Source organism: Cydia fagiglandana, chromosome 23 (genome assembly GCF_963556715.1).
Source record: "Cydia fagiglandana chromosome 23, ilCydFagi1.1, whole genome shotgun sequence".
NCBI lineage: Eukaryota > Metazoa > Arthropoda > Insecta > Lepidoptera > Tortricidae > Cydia > Cydia fagiglandana.
In genome coordinates, this window is record NC_085954.1 from 6,968,814 (window position 1) to 6,986,894 (window position 18,081).

General features: G+C 36.9%; 1 long non-coding RNA gene across 1 annotated transcript; it reads left to right on the top strand.

Moving 5' to 3' along the window:
• Positions 1–287: 287 nt before the first annotated feature.
• Positions 288–15,704, top strand: LOC134675978 (uncharacterized). The gene is made up of 3 exons (XR_010099849.1): positions 288–354; positions 1,063–1,188; positions 15,571–15,704. It is a non-coding gene; the product is annotated as an uncharacterized LOC134675978 (long non-coding RNA).
• Positions 15,705–18,081: the final 2,377 nt, after the last annotated feature.

An 18,081-nucleotide genomic window follows, 5' to 3' on the forward strand; every position in this document is an offset into this window, starting at 1 on the left:
GGAGAGGGCTACCCCATAGTCCAAGTTAGAGCAAGAAACGTCTACAACGATTTTATTAAGCATACTCACTGCAAGTTATAAGTTTGCGTGATAAGGTCATATAATTTTGACCTTTGAGATAACACTTGCACTGCGTGTGCTATTAAAATCGTTGCACACTTTTCTTGGTCTAACTCTAGTACATTATGATACAAGTGAGCTACGCTGGTCAATAAATTCGAGTCGATATTGTGCGCGCCAGGTGGAACTCCTGGAAGCGAGCGCGCAATAAGAATGCCGATGTGTGTTAATGACCATAGCACACGTGTTTCAAACGACATTTTTCAACACACTTGCAAGAAAAAAGACCAATACGTATGTGTACGTAAACGTAGGTAATCAAATTTTGATTAGGTACTAAAACAGTTAGTAAAGGGGTCATCCATTAATTACGTCACACCAATATCTAGGTTTTTTGACCCCCCCGCCCCTTGTCACACTTGGTCACATTTGGCAAACCCCTCCCCCCCTAGTGTGACGTCACATTTTTTCTACGAAATCGCCAAATCGAATTAAGTAAGTACCTAAGTATTATTAATATTTTATCAAAATATTTTTGACGATATAAATATTAGTAATTTTATAACCCAAAACTGCTTAGGAAAGAAAATTAAACGATTAAAAACTATTTTCGTTTTAAAAACTTGTTATTTAAATGTACAGCGAACTAAATAATTTAAATAAATTTTCGGTTACTGATGAAGTTAAAGTGACGTCACAAAGTTTGTGTCTCCCCCCTCCCCCATGTCACAATATGTCACATTTTCTTGACCCCCTCCCTCCCCCTAAACGTGTGACGTAATTAATGGATGACCCCAAAGGTACAATAAAAAAGTGTTTTACCGCATTAGTTGAATAATTATAACATTACCGCACAAGCTCGTTAACTATAATGAATAAGCATGCGAGTTTAATATCTAGGATTATGAGCCTAAAAGCGGTTCAAAAACTTCCAAGTGTGATGAAAATAAATACTTAAGTCAAAAACTTTCAAATCCTTGAAATCTTTTTCTTCTGTTTCAGTGATCATGGCACTAAATAATTGCTGTTACTGCTTAGAATTGCGCATAGGGTGCGCTATAATCTTGGTCATATACGTTATAACAAGCTTGCCTCTTGCCTATGTATACATAACACTTCAAGAATCAAGTAAGTACGTTGCATAATATTTTTCAAACTCAAAGGGTAGGATTACACCTGTCATCTACTCATCTCCATATAATTGCTTAAGCTGGCTCATTTAACTTAAAGGAGACATTCCTTTATTTTTTTAAAGAAACTAAACTGCATTCAAAGATTTTCTAAAATTCGCTTGCCTCGCCCGGGACTCGAACCGACTAAAAATTCCAAAAAATAAAAACCCGCAGTTTTATTCTACTAGTCGATACAGTTAATGTTAATGATAACATTTCTTCAAGAAACATTAGGTCTTACACTCGTCTGTCGTACAAAATATCCATAAAATCTAATATTTAGTACTTAAGATTTTTTCAGACAAGCCAATTGAAGAAAAAAAGAAAAATACTATGAAAATGCAGTTCTGTTTCTTTTTAAAAATAAAGGAATGTCTCCTTAAGGTAGTTTCCCTCCAGGGCCCGACTTATCTTTCCACCCTGTATAACCTAAAAACGCTAATCTCTCAATGCGAATTCGCTGTCGCGTACATTATACAGGGTGGAAAGGCACGACGATCCTTTCCGCAAAAGGAGGATTGTTTAGCCTAATCTCTATATTTTCTCCATAGAAACTATGTTAATATGGACAAACGTTTCTAAATTATGGCATTTATGGCCTTTTAAACATCATGCAAAAAACTACTTTATTCTAACCCTAACAGGTGACAGGGTCAATGAACTTTCTTCTAAAAAAACAATCAGTATACGACAGGAAATTATACTAATTTTTTGCCGTCTAACCATTCTTAGGTCTGCTTACAACACGGTAAGAATCGTTGCAGGATTTTCGCTCTCTTAGTGGTTCCACTTGTTCAATACTTGAATGAAGTAGTTATGTTATTCCTTTATATTAATAACTAGATGAAAACTAGGTGAATACACGCATCCTGCGTGATAGGTAGTCTTCATGTTTGGGGTACCGTCTACCGTGGAGTTGAGAAGTTTCGGTACCTGGGATGCACTGTTACCGACACAAGCACCAGAGAGGAGGAGATCAACATACGCATCCAAAACGGCCTGCGGTGCAGTGCAGCCCTCCACAAAGTGTTGGTGTCCGGGCTTCTCAGCAAACATACAAAGTTACGGATATATAAAACCGTTATACGGCCTATCCTAATGTATGGCTGTGAGGCCTGGTCCCTAACACTAAAAGAAGAAGGTCAGCTCCTGGTAGCAGAGAGAAAAGTTTTTCGCAAGATCCTGGGACCTATTCAGAGAGATGACGGCACCTGGAGGATCCGGAAAAATGCCGAGATCGAGGAGTTAGTGGCCGAATCCAATATCATCGGCGAAACGAAAGCGCACAGACTTCGCTGGTTCGGTCACCTACTCAGAATGGAAGAGGATCGGGCTGTCAAGAAGGCGTTCTTGGGACGATCGACTGGTAGCCGTCCGGTGGGTCGGCCCAGGTATCGCTGGGAAGAGAGTGTGGCGGCGGATCTGCTTCAGCTTCGCGTCAGTAACTGGCAGGAAGTTGCGCAGGATCGGGACAGGTGGCACGCTCTCGGGTAAAAAAAAATAATAATAATAGGTATTCATTTTGAATTGAGTAATTATTTACTTTTAGACTTCATCATGATTCATGATTCATCAACGACATGATTAATCATGGCGGTTACATGCCTATCGCATCTAGATATGAGCGCCGCGCCGGCGCGCCGCCGCCGCCGACGAAAATTTCGCGCCGCCGCCGCCGACGCTGCGCTATCGGCGTGGCATCGGCGTGACCTTGTTAGATACTACTACTTTCAGAATCAGATAATATATATTTTATCGAGTTTAGATCTTTAACGGCGCCACTCTGAATAACTTATAGACATTCAAAAGGTATTTTTTTAGGTCCATAAAATTCAAAAATATCGAAGGTAAATTCAAACTTTTCTGTCTGGTAACCGCGCTACTAGTCTTAGGACAACGAAATTACAAATTTTGTCAGTTGGTTAGCTCATCCGTCATTCACCACGAAATTAACCATTACAAGCATGGTTGAATGATTTTAAAAGGTGTAAAAAGGGGTTAATTTCAGATATTAAGCGTTTTCACGTCAAAAGGTCCTGCCGTTGGCTTCGCACGGAAGGACGTCGGAAACGGAAACTGGTCTCGGCCTAGCATTGCTCGCATGGAAGTATGCCGCTATCTAGCTGAACCTCCAAGTTTTCGGCTCTGTTTGGAGCTCAACTTTCGGCCCCGCTTTTAAAATGCTTGTGTAGGGTTTTTGGTATTTAGCATACCTACTTAATTCGTTTTTATTATTAAGGGTAGTTTGAAATTGAAAGACTGTTATTGGTTGGGTATAAAAAGAAACTACACTCGGCCGACGGGTCTCAGTTGGTTGTTGAGTCGTGCTAGCGAATGTTTGTCATAAGATGATATTATTGTGAATTGGAACAAGACAAGAAAATAAATGGATAATTATATTCAAGGGTGTTGTTATTTTACACTTCAGAAGTGTGCAGAACGTAAGTACACGCCTACTGTTATTACTTATGGATTTAGTGAGATAACTGATAACAACATGACCCTTATTCTGAGCTTTGCGATAATTAAATATACAAATTCTAATGGATTACGTAAGAAATATGGTACTGGTAACAGTTTTATTTAATTTAAATAAGTACCTACATAATTTATTAATAATATTATGATGATTATGATTATAGGCTATCTAATTGCATAAGATAAGAATATATATGCGTCAGTTGGTCGAGAATTCAAAGTAACCACCATACCACCGACAGCTAGGTGTATAATAAATGTTCAGTTAATAAAATCAAGTACCTACACGTGTTGAAATTAGGCAGAATATGTCAACGCGTGGGTCTTGATATATGTGTTGGTTATGGAGTGTTAAAGGGTGCCTTAATTTTCATTATTTTTCACTACGGCGCATAGTTTCCGAGATAAATTGATATTTATGATTTAAAACCAGGTCTCTCAAATTGATTGATGATTGAGTTTTGATTTTGATCCTTAATGTTAAAATTTGTGGAATATAAATAGATGGCTACTATGCAAACGGGGCATTAAAGAGGGCTTGATTTTTCATTCATTTTTTGCTACGACGCACGTTTTTAAGATAAATGAATGTTTATAATTTGAACTACCATTAAACATAATTTTATGTATATAATAAAATTGCTTTAAAGTTTATAAGGTATTATAATATAGTATATAGGTACCTATATGTAACACCGGATACTTTTACGTTTCATGCCGAGTTGTTGGAGAATATGGCTGACGATGACTCATGATGATCAACGGCGCTTGCAAATACCAGAAGTCTCGGTCTTCGCGAAAGAGAATGTAGCTGGAATTACAGCGGCAGTGAAAAAGGAATCCAGAGCGAAGCAGAGTCCTGTTGTGAAAGTCTGGAGTAACCCCGCTTCGACAGCCTTAGCGAGGGGCACGCGCCACTGGATATCAGGTCATGTACACCTACTTTTACTATTATATTATGAATGATTTGATTTGATAATATGTGTTGGATACCGTGAATTGATTTAAAAACGGAGACTTCATCTCATTCATCGACATCTAGCACATATGTTGAGAGAAAAATAAATTTGATGAACCGATAGAAAACTATTACTTGTGTATCAATTATGAGAAAATTTTGCCTAAATATATCAATGCGATATAATAACGCGTATAGATTGCATCTTAAATATGTATATATCTTACGATCGATGAGTGGTTCTCACCCTAACCATTTGACCGACTTTTGTGATTTCTAATGGAGCTGCAAGGAAGCTCCACATTCCCATGTAATTATAAACAAAATTAGACAATAATTAGCTCATTAACGGCACATTTCCTGTGAATCGATTTGTTGATTTATTGATCAAATATCTAGTATCTAGTATCGAGTTTCGCGTATCGTGTATCGAAGTTATCAATCAAAGAGATGGAATTATTGAATTATCGAGCTATTGAATTTTAGAACTGTGGAATTATTCTACCCTTAGAATTATCGAGTTGTTGGATTACTGAATTGAGTAGGTAATTTGAATTATCGAATTATAAAAAGCTGGATTATTTTAATTAATGAGTTATTGGATTAATGAGTTATTGGATTAGTGAGATATTGGATTAGTGAGTTATTGGATTAGTGAGTTATTGGATTAGTGAGTTATTGGATTAGTGAGTTATTGGATTAGTGAGTTATTGGATTAGTGAGTTATTGGATTAGTGAGTTATTGGATTAGTGAGTTTTTGATTAATGAGTTTCGATTAATGAGTTTCGATTAATGAGTTTCGATTAATGAGTTTCGATTAATCGAGTTATTGAATTATCGAGTTATTGAATTATCGAGTTATTGAATTATCGAGTTATTGAATTATCGAGTTATTGAATTATCGAGTTATTGAATTATCGAGTTATTGGATTATCGAATTTTGAATTATCGAATTTTGAATTATCGAATTTTGAATTATCGAATTTTGAATTATCGAATTTTGAATTATTGAATTTTGAATTATTGAATTTTGAATTATTGAATTTTGAATTATTGAATTTTGAATTATTGAATTTTGAATTATTGAATTTTGAATTATTGAATTTTGAATTATTGAATTTTGAATTATTGAATTTTGAATTATTGAATTTTGAATTATTGAATTTTGAATTATTGAATTTTGAATTATTGAATTTTGAATTATTGAATTTTGAATTATTGAATTTTGAATTATTGAATTTTGAATTATTGAATTTTGAATTATTGAATTTTGAATTATTGAATTTTGAATTATTGAATTTTGAATTATTGAATTTTGAATTATTGAATTTTGAATTATTGAATTTTGAATTATTGAATTTTGAATTATTGAATTTTGAATTATTGAATTTTAAATTATTGAATTTTGAATTATTGAATTTTGAATTATTGAATTTTGAATTATTGAATTTTGAATTATTGAATTTTGAATTATTGAATTTTGAATTATTGAATTTTGAATTATTGAATTTTGAATTATTGAATTTTGAATTATTGAATTTTGAATTATTGAATTTTGAATTATTGAATTTTGAATTATTGAATTTTGAATTATTGAATTTTTTGAGTTATTGAATTAGTGCATTACTGAATTGTTGAATCACTAAATTATTGAATTGTTGAATCACTGAATTATCGAATTGTTGATTCACTGAATTATTGAATCGTTGAATAACTGAATTATTGAATCATTGAATAACTGAATTAATAGGTTACTGCAGTTAATGTTACAGCATTACATTGAAATGAAAACGATAATGAAGACTGCATGGTTGAACCTGTTTGTACTTACGAGAAATTGATTTGGTTCGTAAGCTACTAGAACAGAACACCACAGTTAAACCGAGATCAAGGAGGATTGATAGCCTCTTATTGATTATATTATTGTGTGTTAATCAAACTTGAATAAAATAGATTAGTTTATAATTATTTTCTTGTATAACCTTGTACGTTATCAAATAATAATAGATTACCAATGAGGCAGTTTAAAAAAAAAGAGATTTTTCAACTAGGAGGTTATTAAAGACACGTATTACGGTAATGAATTCACTTTTATACTTTTACTTATTGTTGAACTTGATTAACGCAAGTAGTTTCATTTCCTTGAAGAAATCTCTGAGTGGATAGTGGTAGTGTAAATGATACATGTTGCGTGAGTAGTTTTCTTACAACATAACATAATTACGTCATCGTAATCACCCCAGTAGTTAAATGATACCTACCATATTTAAGTTACGAAATATGCGATGCCATAGTATACATTTTTGAGGGCATTTTTAGAACAAGTTAGAAGGTTCGGGTAAGTAAAGCATAACAGGTTTTTGCAGTTCTATCGTTTGTCTGCCGTGTCACATTTAAAACGTATAATTATTTTAATTTATGAAAAACAACTAACGTGTAAAAAAATATTACTGATCCTTTTTCTACGGAAACAGACCTAGGTGCTATGTTTATTCCCGAACTGTGCGATTTGGTATTCTATAAAGTTGAAATTTAGGTTTATAGACTTCAGTTATTTTACAACAACATCTAGTGTAGTATTAATATACTGTTCAAGTCTTTCATAAAACAATATGCATATTATAAAAATAAATCTAATGGTCCTGAAATCCCAACGCGTCTTGCAATTGATGGAACTTTGTCAGCTTGGATAAATCCTAACAATCTAGAATATACGACATATAGAATATACGATATATACGATATATAATATTTCTCTGAAAACATTGGGAGGGGAACTATTACAGGTTTTTAGTTACCAATTTGATGATTGAATTGATGCATTGATAATGGAAACGTAATAGGTCAAGTTGTACACAATAAGGTCCCAGTTTTACACATGTTTTGCATATGAATATGTGAAGTTAATTATCGCTGTTATTCATCATAGTAATATTTTATAAATTATAATCAGGGTTAAAGTTATTGAAAAGGTTCTCAGGAAATATTCCTGTCTCAAGAGTGAGGTTTATAATTGATGATTTCTTGACATGATATTTGAAAATGATGTTGAACCCACGAGAATTTGATTTGATTCATGTGCTGACACAGCTAAGTAAGATAATAATAAAGATTTGAACTGGTTCGTATTCTATATGGCAGGAAGATTGATAGTGTCTTCAGTCACGAGAATTGAATTGGTTCGTGTACTGTTTAATAGAGATGTTTCAGTCACGAGAATTGAATTGGTTCGTGTACTGTTTAATAGAGATGTTTCAGTCACGAGAATTGGATTGGTTCGTGTACTGTTTAATAGAGATGTTTCAGTCACGAGAATTGGATTGGTTCGTGTACTGTCTACCTGCAGATAGAGATGATCAATACATCTGTTACCCTGAATTACTTAGTCAATGTTGGATATTTTTAGCAAGTTGAGCGCCGCACCTCTACCGGCGTCCCTCTCTTCGCGTGACACTGACACCAGGAGCCAGAAGCAAGTACAGTCAACAGGCGATGACTGAGCTGCCTCCAGCAGGAGCCCGCCTCGCGCCGCCAGAGTCCGGGTGTGAGCCGTCTCCAGCAGGAGCCCGCCTCGCGCCGCCAGAGTCCGGTTGCGAGCCGCCTCCAGCAGGAGCCCGCCTCGCGCCGCCAGAGTCCGGTGCGAGCCGTCTCCAGCAGGAGCCCGCCTCGCGCCGCCAGAGTCCGGTTGCGAGCCGCCTCCAGCAGGAGCCCGCCTCGCGCCGCCAGAGTCCGGTTGCGAGCCGCCTCCAGCAGGAGCCCGCCTCACGCCGCCAGAGTCCGATGCGAGCCGTCTCCAGCAGGAGCCCGCCTCGCGCCGGCGCCGCCAGAGGCCGGTGCGCGTCTAGAGCACGGCGACCGCCGCTCCGCACTCCCGTGCCCCGACCGCGCCGCAGCGCGCGCGCTCACCTCCAGAGCCAGGGCCCTTCTTACCGCTCGACGGTCGTCCATTCTGATGACATCGGTGTCGGCCTCTGGTCGATGTCGAATGGATGTCTCCGGCAGAAGAGTAACAATTTTAACCCTTCGTATGCCTTAGTCAAAATTTACTACTGAATTAATAAAACCTTGAAATTGTAAATTATAGTCCAAATTGTGTGGTAGATATACGGGACCAGGCATACGAAAGGTTATTTACACGATGTTTTTGAGATTTTGATATGCTGATGACTGATTGAAACTGTTTTAAGCCACGAGAAAATGATCGGTTCGTGTGCTGACACAAATAAGTAGTAGGTGCGAGAATAGAACTGGTTCGTATCCTATACATTAACTCTGATCGCAAGAAATTGATCGGTTTGCGATTAGTGTATCCCCTGTTAAGTATGCGTAGTCTGTCGGCCAAGTGTAGGGTTTCCACCTGGCACGTGTATGAGGACATACACGGAGTCAGGATGGACGAGTGTAGGGTTTTTGGTATTTAGCATACCTACTTAATTCGTTTTTATTATTAAGGGTAGTTTGAAATTGAAAGACTGTTATTGGTTGGGTATAAAAAGAAACTACACTCGGCCGACGGGTCTCAGTTGGTTGTTGAGTCGTGCTAGCGAATGTTTGTCATAAGATGATATTATTGTGAATTGGAACAAGACAAGAAAATAAATGGATAATTATATTCAAGGGTGTTGTTATTTTACACTTGGTCATTGGTTTTTGTCCGATCTTAGCTCCACTGCAGCACGGCCTTTGGCCTCGCACGAATACGCCTGCATCTCCAAGTTTTTAACATTAATGGCCTCGGTCTTTCTCGACCTTCGGACTTGCTTACACTAGACTAAGCTGTACTCTCTTGCAGCTTGGTCTTCGGCCTCGCACAGAAGCGCACCGTAATCGGCGCTCCAGGAATTCAGCCGTCAGCCAAGCTCGCACTTGGCGTTCGATTCTAAGCTGTATGCTTAATACCCGCAGCTCAGCCTCTGGCCTGTCATGCTCGCATGGGAAGGCGTCGGATTCAGGTATTCGGTGTTACGTGGAGCTCAGCCTAGGGCCTCACCTTTTGACATAAATCGGTTTTGTTGGGTTGAGTTTGGTTAACGACGGGGCTTAATTTTCCTTACTTCGGCTCTTTAGACTGTCGACAAGACGTTTACCTGATGATACAGTCAATGCGCTACTTTTTACTTAGCACAACAGATAAAAGGGCCTCGCAAAGATTTTCCGGCCAGGGTCTTACCAAAATTAAGACCGGAAACTATATAAAACTTCGTACCTATATTCAATAAATTATACTTGAAATCGAAAAATGCACTTATTTTATAACTTTCCTACAGCAAAGACATGTTTTTTCGGTAAAATTTCGGTTTGAATTATTTTTTCATTAATCAAAGGTTTCAAGGCCACGCCGCCGATTCGCCGCCGCCGCCGACCTATTTTGACCGGCGCGCCGCCGCCGGCTAAATGCTTATCGGCGCTCATATCTAATCGCATCTCATAAAACTTTAAATCCGTAACATACAGTTATAACTCTAAAAAAAACCGGGCAAATGCGAGTCGGACTCGCGCACGAAGGGTTCCGTACCATAATGCAAAAAAAAGAAAACAAAAAAAAGCAAAAAGAAAACGGTCACCCATCCAAGCACTGACCACTCCCGACGTTGCTTGGTCAAAACCCTTTGAGTAGGGAACCCTAAAAACTTACTATTTCGATATATCTAAAAACAAATATGTAATTAAAAAACCGGGCAAGTACGAGTCAGACTCGCGTACGAAGGGTTCCGTGCCATAATGCAAAAAAAAACAAAAAAAAATTAATATTTGGCGCTAGAAGAGCGTAACTCTATAATTAAGAGCCAACAGGAGTGGTCATTCCTCCATACAAACGTACTCCTCGTTTTCCTCCGTGGTTTTTGAAGCTAGAGCAATGATTTTTTCAACACAGATTAATATTGTCAATATCTGTGTCGGACCGTTTTGCTTTTTGTGATATTTTTTGTTTTTTAAGGCGCTAGAGCCCTTCAAAAATGGCCAAAATGGCCTGATTGACTATGCCGCAATGAGAGGCGTGGTATTCAAAACTGATATCAATTAGCCAAAAAAGCAAAACGGTCCAACACAGATAATTTCATAATCATTTAGATTTCCAGGTTACGATTGGTTAAGTTTTGGAGGAGGAAAAAGAGGAGTACGAAACCTCGATTTTGTCATTTTTACGCAGGATTTTTCGCCTCAGCTGCAGTTGTCCCTACCGCACTAATATTAGGGGCGGAGTCAAGTTTCTAAATACGTACACAGCCAGAAAAGTGATGGGCAATAGTCGACATTTAATGTCGATAATCTAGTGATGTAAGAAGTTATCGATAAACCGTCTTGTGTGAAAATATCTAGATCCTCCTAAGACACAAGAGGTTTTGCGTTGAGAGGGAACACATTTTTGTAGTTACAGTCTATTTTGTAGTACAACATACACAGTACAGTAATATTTCAAATTAGAAATCAAAATCAAAAATATTTTATTGCATGGTTATGGGTTTACAAAATTTTTAGGTACAGTCACGCTCCGTAATTGTCGAGCAATTTAAGGTCCTAGCTAGGGAATGCAATCTCGCACCAAGATTGGCGATTCGAGATCTCGCACGAAAAATCCAAATCGAGATTGGGTGTTTCGAGATCTCGACAGTCAGATTTTCGGGATCGAGATTAATATCTCGACGAGATCGAATTTGACAAAGTAACTAAAAATGTGTTATTTTAATCAAAAATCTCCAAGAATTCCATACATATAGACATCGTAAAATCGGGCGTATCGAGATATTCCTAGGAATATAATGAAACTCCGACATTTCATGATCTGCCTAGCGAACACCAGCCATTTTATGCAAACCTCAAGGTGTGATATTCTGGTATTCCTATAGTCTATAGGCAAATTAAACAAAAGTCGTCTCCTTCACGATTTTCGTCGACATCTCTTCTAAATACCTAAAACTGGTATGGACGTGTTCCTCGTGGTCTCCAAAATATGACTAGACCGGTTTTTATTTTATGGAGGGGGGAGGGGACGTGTCGAAAAAAAGGAAGGAAAAAGTGGGCGGCCGACCAGCATTGATATTTGTTCACGTCTTTAGTCTTATGGGACCGATCGGTTCGTGTGAGATGTCGTTTGAAAGAGTAATAAACGTGCAATTATTGTTTTTTAATAACCGTAGTCATAACTGTAGTCATTTACAAAATATTTAAAATATATGATTTTTTACCGTACATGGATGGCATAAGTACTGACAAAACATGCGTCTAACTCAATAAATTATAACTTTACCGCAATTAATGTTATTATAAAATATACGAAAAATTTCATTAGCTTTCCAAAAACATAAGTTTTATGTTGTATGATATTATATAACAAAGTAATGATGAATTTTGTTCCGTCACGTAAATGGCGAGCGACCGACCTCAACTGATCATTATTTCTCGGGTTCTATTTTACTGATCAATTGGTGATGCATACCATTAGAAAAAATATTAAACATACTATAATTGGTTTCTAATAACCGTAGTCATAACTGTAGTCATTTACAAAATCATTGAAAATATATGATTTCTCGATCAATTATTTTACAATGCGCCCGCTATGAAGCTAGGAATATCAAAGAATGCATTGCTCTGATGGATCTGCAGTCTCTATCATAAGGAAGATCGTGATATGCCTGGGTTAATATTAGATCAGGAAACGGTGGTGTTTCATGATACGCCTAGGATTACGATTTTACGATATGCCGCCGACATACTACTTATTTAAGGTACCTCATGTTATATTTTGAAAATAACAACAACAAATTAAATTGACATTTAACATAAAATCAATTTTAATTTTTACTTGACTTCTATGAAATGCTATCGATGTTAAACCACTATTTACCTTTACTTAGAAACTGCGTAACAATAATAGAGCTAAAGCTGGACACATAATAGCACTGCCTGAACAACATGAATCTAAGGTCATATATTACTTAAAACAAAGTATTTCACTTTCAGTCTTGTTCGAGATCTCGAAAATATTAATCGAGATCTCGACCGAGATTGCATATATCGAGATTTCCTATCAACTAGATTAAATTTCGAAAATACGTGCGAGATCTGGCGAGATCTCGAAATTGCGAGATCTAGATTGCATTCCCTAGTCCTAGCTGAATTGGTTGTTTCATAGGTACACTTACTCTTACTTTATAGAATATCCAATCCTCCCTCACAAAGACGTTAATATTTATATTTGTCATATGTATACTTCGTTTCTGAGCATTACTAAAAAAAAAAACTTACTTGATACTAGTATTAACCACTAAGTACATAAATAGTGTAATTCGCCAGTAACAGGCCACTATTAGTAACTGGCCACGCCAAACCAAAAATGAATTCTATTCACCTATAAATAGAATTCATTTTAGTATAAGGTGGCCGGTTATTGAAACCTTATACGGGGTCATCCATTAATAACGTCACACGAATTTCTAGGTTTTTTGACCCTTCCTCCCCCTCCTTGTCACACTTGGTCACATTTGGCAAACCCCTCCCCCCTAGTGTGTCGTCACATTTTTTCTACGAAATCGCCAAATTGAATTAAGTACCTAAGTATTATTAATATTTTATCAAAATATTGATGACGATAACCCAAAACTGCTTAGGAAAGAAAATTAAACGAATAAAAACGATTATCGTTTTAAAAACTTGTTATTTAAATGTACCGCGAATAAAATAATTTAAATAAATTTTCGGTTACTGATGAAGTTAAAGTGACGTCACAAAGTTTGTGTCTCCCCCCTCCCCCATGTCACAATATGTCACATTTTCTTGACCCCCTCCCTCCCCCTAAACGTGTGATGTAATTAATGGATGACCCCTACCTACTAAAATGAATTCTGTATAGAGGTGAATAGAATTCATTTTTAGTTTAGGGCGCCCAGTTACTGGCGAATTACCCTATTCGATATCGAGTTCCGTAAACGTAAGCCGGGTACGTAAAAAAGTTCAATCGCAATAGGGTAATTCGTCAGTGGCCACCCCAAACCAAAAATGAATTATATTCACCTATAAATAGAATTAATTTTAGTATAAGGTGGCCAGTTATTGAAGTTATTGAAACCTTATACTAAAATGAATTCTGTTTATAGGTGAATAGGATTCATTTTTAGTTTAGGGCGGCCAGTTATTAAAAGTGGCCAGTTACTGGCAAATTACCCTACTTAGTAGTAGCAGTAACAAAAAGTGACAATGCAAATTGCAATCAGTGAGGTGCGCGCCAGTGCGAGTACGGGCGCACTGTACGCGTCTGTGTGCCTGCATTACACATACAAATACAGTCTCTCACACCGCGGTTACGCCCCGTCAGAGCGGCGGGTATATTCAGCTTGAAATCTCAAAATTGACTTTTAGCTCAGCTCCCGTTTCGTCTTAAATGTCTCCAATTTCGCCTCTAAATACGGCAACACCTCATTAACCACTCACTGGTGGCTGACAGTTAACTGGTTTTCTCATGGACCCGTGAGTGGTGGATCGCCAGTACATACTGCTTTGTTTGATCCGACCATTAACGGGTTGACCATCACTTATATCGACAATATTATCGCCGGGTCCCTCGCACTACCTAGGTTTACTTAGAACGTCATCTCGTTCACGGAGAGGGTTGTCTGTGTTTGTTCTTGTACTAGTGTGAATATAGTTTATGCTAGTGTTTGATAATTTTGTCGTGTGCATGTGTAGCGACGCACGCATAAAATGCATTAGTGTTAACATTATTTGTGTGCGATACCTCGTCCCCCGCGCCAAAAACGACAGAATGTTTCAGATAGAAATTAGTGCGCGTCGCCACTCCGTTGTTAATTACTCCGAGGTTTGATCATTAAATACTTATTTAATAATTTGTTTTTCTATTTCAGGTGGAGTGAGTAAATATTTCCTATATATTGTCATGGCATTGCTGACATTGCTTTCCCTTCTAATGGCCATTTATTTAATATGCCCTGTTAGTATGTCAGTTAGTTTGTTAGTTAGTGTGGGTCAAATCTTGTAAAAGCTAAATGTGACCCACTTCGCGATTTCTGATTGTGAACCTATGCAATGTCATGGTACCATCGAGCTGATCTGATGATGGAGACAGGAGACATAGGAACTCTGTGATGAAACAATGCAACCTAATTGTGTTTGTGGGTTTTAGAATTGTCTCGATGAGTATTAGTTGAGTGTGGTAAAAAAAGTACAATCAGCGCTAAAAGCTTGTACCAAAAAGTATCCTCCTTCTACCTAGCGTTATCCCGGCCTTTGCCAGCTTTTTTGGCTTGTACCAAAAAGTATATTTTTGGCAAAAAATTATGTTTTTATGGTGTGAAATAACTCGGGTAATAATATTTCTTACCTAAAATAAATGGGTCATCTCTCGTTTCGTGCCGCTTTAACGTTTTTGTAACGTAGAAGTACTAATGCTCGACGGTGCACTAGTATTCGACATGGGCACTTTATGTCAAAGTTATATACCTAGGTTAAATTTGAACGGCAAAAATTTTTCTGTAAGTATTCAAATTTAATCCTTGTCACTTTGACATAAAGTGCCCATGTCGAATACTAGTGCAGCGTCGAGCACTAGTACTTCTACCTTAATGTATAATGAACTGTTAACAGCCACTGGCTGTTGTGTTCTGTTGGATACCTATTCTACTGATACCTTTATTGTAAGTACCGGTATTTTGCCGTTTTATTTGGGTACCGTTACCTACTGTTGGATACCTATTCAATTGAAACATTGGCAAAATGCCGGGACGACGCTAAGATGATGATGAATGAGCAATATAGTAAATGAGTATGTGAGTGAGTGGTATACAATAGAACCAATACTACTTAAGAACAATAAATAAATCGTACCGTGTAATTTCACGAATGTGAAATCGAAATAAAATTATATATTTGTATTTGTTTTACAGTGCGAAGAAGAAAATGAAAAATTTAGACCTTATTTAATAGTTACGGTTGTATTGGCACTTATCTTACATTTATTTGAGGGCATTTGGACAATTGTTAAGACAGATAAATACGCTTACACTGTACCTCTCTTGGTTGTCCCGGCAGGTAAGTGTGGATATAATATTATAGTCATATATTATCCGCAATTTGGTCGGAAAAGTGTATAATTGTTTGATCGGTAAAAATATTTATAAAAATCAATGGGTTATTCCCACTAGTTACCATCAATTTTTTACCAGTGGGATTTTTTTTTCAACCTTTTACCACTACCTAGTTGGTTACTAAGTTTTGTTACTCGATTTGCAACCTCTTTCTTTGCGTTAAAACAAATGCTACCAAACAAATAAAAAATGACATAATGTGGTGGATTTGTGAGCTATAATTTTATACCACACATAACATTTATCTCGTCGTACTTATAATGAATTGGGGCCTAAAAGTGAGTCGTGTCGCTGTGATTGCGTTGCACAAATGTGGACACCCGCCAAATATGATTTTGAAGTTGCTTGAAAACCTGAATATCAACAAATTATTTGTTTATCGCACAATTAATAGATACAATAGTACCCTGAGCTTCGATGACCGTAAGAGACCACACACCGTTCGGACCCCAGCTGTGATAAAAGCAGTTAAGGCGAGATTTGCAAGAAACCCCGTTCGCAAACAAAAGTTGTTGGCAATACAGATGTCAATGAAGAGAAGCTCCCTAAAAAAGTTATCAATGAAGACCTTGGACTACACGCTTACCGCAGACGAAAAGGTCATTTGCTTAATGGACGATTAAAGACTATGAGGCTGGAGAGAAGTCGCGTGTAGACGTGTGCGCCGATTAAAAAATGATCGGCGGCGGCGTTTGCCGAAAAATCGGCGGCGGCGGCGTGTTTTCGGTGTGAAATCGGCGTGACCTTGACTTTCAGGTTTCTTAAGAAAAATCATTAATTAGTTGTTTTTCTTGAAAATTTGATCAATGCAGGTTGCTGGTTAGTGAACTATGTATAGTTTGAATATGCTGTGAGTTAAATAGGGTTTGTAAATGAATATAGGATAGGTATAATAACTTGATTTCCCTAGTAACTGGCTCGCATTAAGAGGTTTTCTGGTCCCCATGATCTTCAATCCAATCTGTATCTCTCCGTTTTCTCAAGCTTTAATAGGATAATTCATAGGGCTTATCCCGTTAAAAATGACGTACTTTAACAAAACAGAACTCCACTTGACATTTGCTAGACATAGTGGACTGCTATGGCTTCTTTTTAATTTTAATGGGTTTCTTGTCGTACAAACACCATGCTCACTGAGACGTATCTTCTCGTTTTCTCATTGCTGAGGCTCGCGACCACATGTAATTTCCATTTCCATTTCGTGCGGTCATAAGCTGTGTGGACTGTCTAATATATATTCTACTTTCGTTAGTATATTTTATGCAGTTAAATTTAATTATTATTAATTATTAATTAATTATTACAGTAACATAACTTAGTAACCAACTAGGTAGTAAATTATAATTATTTATTAAAACACTCTATATTTAAACTGTCTTCATTAGTATTGAACTCTAACAATATTTTACTAATAAAGACAGTTTAAATAACGAGCGACTTTGATGCCAATTTTTTTTAACTAATTAGATATGCGACTTTGTTTCCGAAAATATAAAAATGTTGGTAACGGAGGCCTCCATTAGAAACTTATAGTTTTTAAGATACTTAATTTGAGATTTAAAAAACACCGAAATCATGTGCAGGCATTGAAATTAATTTGCGTCACAGAATTAATAATGCTTACACAAAAATCACAATTAAATTTTACAGGGTTGGGCAGATTAAGTGTCCTACTTTTTTTCTGCCATTTTATTTAAACATAAAGGTACTTTTTTAATTTTTGGTTAATCGAGAATTTATCCATCTATGTATGATTGATGTATGATTTCTAGACTTTAGCTTGATATCTATGGTTTTTATATTGTTTTCAACATGGACGCGAAACGCCAGCTCGTTGTAAATTTATACAAGCAAAAATTCCGAACGTGCGAGATATTTAAGAAGCTTAAACGTTTAGATATTAATATAAGGTTCATATATCGGACCATTAAGCGATTTAAAAAGACAGGATCTTCAAGAACCAGGCCTAAACCTGGTCGAAAACCATCTGTTCGTGTCAAAAATATAATAATTAAAAGCATTCGTGAGCGTATTCGGCGAAATCCAGCCCAAGTGCAAGTAAACTCGCTAAACATATGAAAATATCCCGACGATCAAGGAGTCATATATTACGACCTGATCTTGGATATGGCCTACAAAAAAAAAAAACATGGATTGACAGATGCCGAGAAAAAACCTAGAGTGAAAAAATGCAGGCACTTGCTAGCTTGGCATGAGGGCGATGAAATTATTTTTAACCGACTTCCAAATCCCAAAGGAGGAGGTTATCAATTCGGTTGTATGTTTTTTTTTTTTTTTTTTTTATGTTTG